Source organism: Pseudopipra pipra, chromosome 4 (assembly GCF_036250125.1).
Source record: "Pseudopipra pipra isolate bDixPip1 chromosome 4, bDixPip1.hap1, whole genome shotgun sequence".
Taxonomy (NCBI): domain Eukaryota; kingdom Metazoa; phylum Chordata; class Aves; order Passeriformes; family Pipridae; genus Pseudopipra; species Pseudopipra pipra.
The window spans coordinates 35,646,743-35,652,742 of NC_087552.1; positions in this window are offsets into that span (position 1 = coordinate 35,646,743).

Sequence of the window (6,000 nt, forward strand, 5' to 3'; positions counted from 1 at the left end):
TTCCCCAGCAAAGCAATGCCTGAAAATAGGGGGGGAAAGTAATTAAAGAAAGAGACTTTTTTTAGGAGACATAATTCAGAATGTATTAATCCCTTAAACTGACAGAGATTAGATTCCCATTGACAGTTTGCAACTGACAAGAGGGTAATATTGAATTTTCACAAGAATAAAAGTAAAAATCTCTGAAAAAAATCAGTGATAATACTCTAGTCTCGTGTCTCTTGCTACCTAAAAATATTTGCAATGTTTTCTGTCAGGTAGTTGCAATAGGTTATTTGTCACATATACATATACAAAAGTTCACATCATTCCTCACATATGGAGATTTGAGAAAATTTAAGGTCACGCCTTTCTCAGCTATGTAGTTCTAAGGATACCTATCTCAGCAAGAACACTTAGTAGAATCCTCTCTTCTAAAATGTTTCACATTACATATGTTCCATAAATTAGTTCAATGAAAGTCAAGCTCAACTGTTTCCAAAAAAGCAAAATGAGCACTTGACAGGACAATACTTTTAATTTCAAAATATTTACACTTATAATAATAATAATAATTAAGAAAGTTAAGTATGATTGTAATTCCCTCCTGTTTTTATTAGGAAGACTGAGAAATGGGGAGGGGGGGGAGGGACATGATTTGGCTTTTATGATTTTGAAATACTGCTACAGATACAAATTCTACTCCTCGGTAGGTGGTCTCTTTTTAAAATTCATTTGTATAATACAGTTGCTGATGAAAGAAAGAACCTCAGAAGTACCATCCCATAAAGGGTTAATTTTCTATGTATACTTCTCACTGCCTCAGACCTCATTTGATTTAGTAACCTACAAATAACTCAACTGTCAGAGTTTTATTACATCCTTGCATATATTCTACAAGAACTGATTCCAAAGAATATTTATTGAAATTGGGTAAAATGCATGCTCAGAACAGATTTAATATGCAAAACATCACCCTTCTTTTTTGTCTCTCTGATGCATCACTCCAAATAAATGAATTCCAAACAGGATATAAACCCTTGTGGACTAGTCATCTTTTGTAAGCCAAAAGTGTCATCATGACAAGATCACAGTCAGATCACAATCTCAGCTCTCACATTGATGCTCAAGTCTGAATCCAGAATACATAAATATTTTCTAGGGTTGAAGGAAATTATTAATTGCTGAGACATTATGGAAATAATTTGCTGATGCAATTTTAAGATTTTCTGGGCCTTACATTTCTCAAAACTTCTGACAAAATGCAAGTAATCTATAATTCCTTAAGGAATGTTATTCCACATCTGTATTACTTTATTCACCTTGATTCTCAAAGGAATTAAGAAGTTACCTGTGTTTTTGTACTGTGAAAGAATAAAAGACACAAATAGCACAAAGCAACCTAGCTTACACAAGTGGATCTGTTTACTATTATTTTTTTCATTTTGAATTATTCCCATAATGCACAGACTTCTGCACTCATTTTAACTTAAAAAACAATGATCAATGACAAGTTAATAACATATAGATAATCTTCACACAATGTTTTGAATCTCTTATGAAGGCTCTTACTATATTTTCCCAGAACGAAGGCTCTACCTGAGTTCCTCAATAAAATTTGATTAATAATATGAATGTCCCAGTAACAAGTAGAAAAAGAAATAATTTAAAAATCACAAATTCAAACCAATTCAAATGCTTGATCACAGTTTCTAGGCTTTTCTCCTATGTAATTAATCAGTTTGCATATAATCTGCCTCAGAAGGTGCTCTTCAAGTGTGAAACTACTTTTATTGCCTGTACACAGAACCTACATTTTTCTTGCAAAGTGATTCATGTAGCTCTGCAAAACCACGTACTGAATTTTTGGTGTTGACAAGGGCTCCCTCTTGTGATATTGTACTGAATTCAGATCTGGATGATTAGTTAATGAGTGCAAATGCTTCACTAAGGAGTCAGGGAATGTCAAGAGGATTGTCCTCTGGAAGTTGGGGATGTGTACACTGGTAACAGGTTTGGAAGTTAGGAAGAAAAATAAGTGCAATGACATATGACATATAAACAGATTTTTATGAGAATTATGAGAACAGTTCTAAACCTTTATTAAATTATAATCCAATAACCAAAAAGTCAGGAGGTTATAAATTAAAGTAGTCTGTTATCAATAACATGAATGTTCTAATAAATATATAAAATTGAAGTCATGAAGGTTTATAAATTACATATTTGTATAGAATTTTTCCAAATTACCTAGGTATGGAGGGAGTTCTTAAACAACTGCTTCTATTTCAACTCAGTTCTCCTTTCATTCACTTACCAGAATTATTTCTGCTAAGTTTTGATAAATACATCTTTTGATCAATACCAAATTGTGTCTTTTCTTTTAAAAATAATTAGAATGCCATTGTCTCATTTCATTCAAATAGAAAAACCTGCCATGTTGATTTGAATTAATTTAATTCCCTAAGTAAAGATTAGGGAAAACAGAATCACTAAGGTCTGTGGGTATTAGGAAACTTGAGCTCCTGAATAAATATTTCTCCTAGTATTCCTCACTTTCTCCTCTCAGAGGTCAAAACCAAGGAACAAAACTAGATGTCTAGTAGACAGCTACAAACCCAAACTTCATCCACTGCCTGAAATGTAAACTAATTAAAAAATGGAAATTACATACCGAAGGCAGAAGGTTACTTGAATATATGCTGCCCTTTCAGCTGATTAGAGCATGTCAGTACTGTGGGAATACAAAGTTTATTATCCCTTTCTACTTTGGTTTGATCATTTGCAATTGTAGGTACTGTATATGTTATAAACTCTAAACTATCAGCATAAATGCCAAACTGAAGAGATGCATATTGATAGTTCAGAGGAACTTGAATCAATGTCAAGAAGTTTTGCATTCCCAGAATAACACCAAAATCCAATAGCTGGCTGCATGAAATATTAATATTCTTACATCTTGTCATTATTGATTTGCATCCCTCAAATGAGTTAACATTTAGACTATGCTGTCTTCAAGGAAAAGAATACTTTTTATCAGTTCCAGAGATATTTCTCACAATAGAATTATGAAGGGGCTTATTCCTGCAATATATGTATCCTACTACCACTTCTTTTTTAGCTCATTTGGTATTATTTTCTACAGTAATAGCTCAAAAATTTTGACTGCACACAGAATTATCTATAAGTTGGGTCAAAATGAAGCAGATATTTCTAAAAAATAACTTGGAAGTGTACTTGGCTGTAGTAATTTTTCTATAAATACATCTCCAGCTACATATTTTTGTAAAAGCTATGTAGGATCTGCTCAGTGGGATACAAAAGCAGGCAGCCAACTCTGAATAAATTTGTCATCTGAGATTCAGTGGCAAACTAAAAACTGGAGCCAATCTGAAGCCCCAGTTATCTCAGTCAAGTTTCTTATGGCTGCAAAGTTTCAGTCCAGGAAGGCCTAAGCATTTTGGTCACAACAGATTACATGAATTATAAAGAGGCAAGAGAGGGAAACTGGAATACGAAAATAATTGAGTGCTGTTTCTATTTTTACTAAACTGATTTCAATGTACATAATTGCCTTGAGAGGCTGAGTGGAGAGCAAGGAAGCCCAAATTGATAGACTGTCCCAAACTCCTTAAAAACAAATACAATATATTTGTATTTAAACACCACAGACTAATTGTTGAACACGTAGGAGGGAACTTTTAAAACATTCAGTTGGTGGAAATGACAGACCTACCTTCTTTTGAGATACCAAAATACATATAGAAACACAAGACTGGGTTATATCAATAATTACAGATTCTTTAGCATTCTGGGAAAATTATAAAGTGTATGTTTATGTCAACTATTACTTTACTTGCTGTTCCTAGGACAATAGCAGTAAATGAAGGAGAGTAGACAATCCTGCATGTGAATTCGTATCTTTGTATATTTTAAGCACCCAGAGAAGCAGATAAATCATTTTGCCTCCTTCATACTGATTTACCAGAAAAATGGCACCATTAAAATAGTCAAAAGGGCAACATCTACAGAGTCCAAATGGTACAAGGCATAAAATGAGTTTCCAAAATATCATCTTTACACTTTTACAAAACTAGAGTTAGTTGTAAAATATCGAAGTATTGACAGATGTAACAAAGTTTTATAAAAAGAGGGATTCAACTGAAAAGATACGTGAGACTGTAAGATCAAATCAGCAAGCATATCCCATTATTTGTTATTCAAGTCCTAATTATTTCCAGAAATTCTCCTTAGATGCGTTAAAATAATTTAAGTCACGGAAACAGAGCTTTGTTCACACTTGACATACTTAACTGAATAGAAAACTAAATTTTAGTTCTTTTCATTTCATCAGTGGAAGCATACAAGGATATTTGAAAGGCCAGCTTAGTGCTTTAGCCTGATACCCCATCAGCTGTAATAGAGGAATTGGGAGTTAGGGCTTGGCAGACTCCAGATTGCCCAGGCGCTGTATACAGGTGTTACTGGACTGTGGGTCTCTCAGAGAAGTGTTGCTGGGGTTAAATACTTGCAGAGTTTTCTTTTTGCTGTGAAGTGTTTTTAGTTCCAAATTGTAGTGAGAAAAAAATCAAATTCTAGACAACCATGAGAAAACAGAGAAAGGAAAAAAGGAACTCAAGTGCAACTTGCTGTTACCAAGTCTTAACTTCATTCTAACTGTGGCTTTAAACAGGAAACCACTACACAGGCAAAATGTGCCCCCACAGTCTGGCCATGGAAAATTAAATAGTTGATAGTGCAGCCTATACAACTGCATATCCAGATGAATTAGGCTGAAAAAAATTGTTTGTTGGAAAGGGAGTCATGCTTCCTATATGCTTCTTATTCATAGAATCATTAAGTTTGGAAAAGACCTTCAAAATCATCAAGTGCAGCCTTTGACAAAATACCACCATGGCCGCTAAACCATATCACAAAGTGCCACATCTACTTGTTTTTTTGAACACTCCAGAGACGCTGACTCCACCACTTCCCTGGGCAGCCTGTTCCAATTCTTAACCCCTCTTTCCGTGAAGAAATTTTTCCTAATAATCTAGTTGAACCTCCCCTGGTGCCACTTGAGGCCATTTTCCCTTAGCCTCTTGCTAGTTGCCTGGGAGGCAAGGCCAACTCTCCGTCTCCCCACAACCTTTTTTCCTACAACCTAAGCTAGAAGTGTCTTACACTGCAAAATGAGGTCATAATTTTATATTTGTTAACTTTTATATTGAAAGGATTGAACTATTAGCAGTGACTTGGAATGGAAATTATGTCGTTCATCTTTATGTCTTCTAATATATCACAGATAAGATCTGTATTTGTCTGTGGTCTCAGTTCTCTATATATAAAAAAAAAAAATCAAAATCAAAAAATCCCAACACATAGGGTCTTGAAGGAAATTCAGAAAGCTGTCTTTACGCAACCGCAATGTTTTTGGTTTTGTCTCTCTACTTAATGTAGTCCAAGAGATCACACGTACTACTATAATCTTATCAACTTTTTCCCAAGAAGCAATTTAGAATCATTTATCTAATATAAGTTTTCTAAAGAGAAATGTGTAACAATGTGTCTACAGAGAAAAGGAACAAACCAAAGCCCTACCCACCCTCTGCTGCACATGCAATTCACCTCTAATCAAGGGAGGGGCAGAGGACAAACTACAGTCCTGCTGCTTAATGGAAAGCACATGACTACTGTAGTGTGATAAGGCTGATATATACACTCTAAAAATGCTGGACCAAAGAAATGGACACTGGAAAGAGGATACTTCAACAATGCTAAATATCACAATTGGAAAACTGCTGGTTTTCAGTTTCTGAATATTGGGGGTGGTTTAGGGTTGTTCTGCCTGCAAGTTCATCCAAATTTTTATGTAATATGTGATTGTCATTGGGACACAGAAAATTCCATTTTGACAAATCTTTTTTTTCAAATGGCTTAAATCCCAACAATTTCAAGCCTATATTGGTTAAAGGGAAGCCCTGCTCCCACTTTAAAAGTTTTGCTACACATTCACATTTC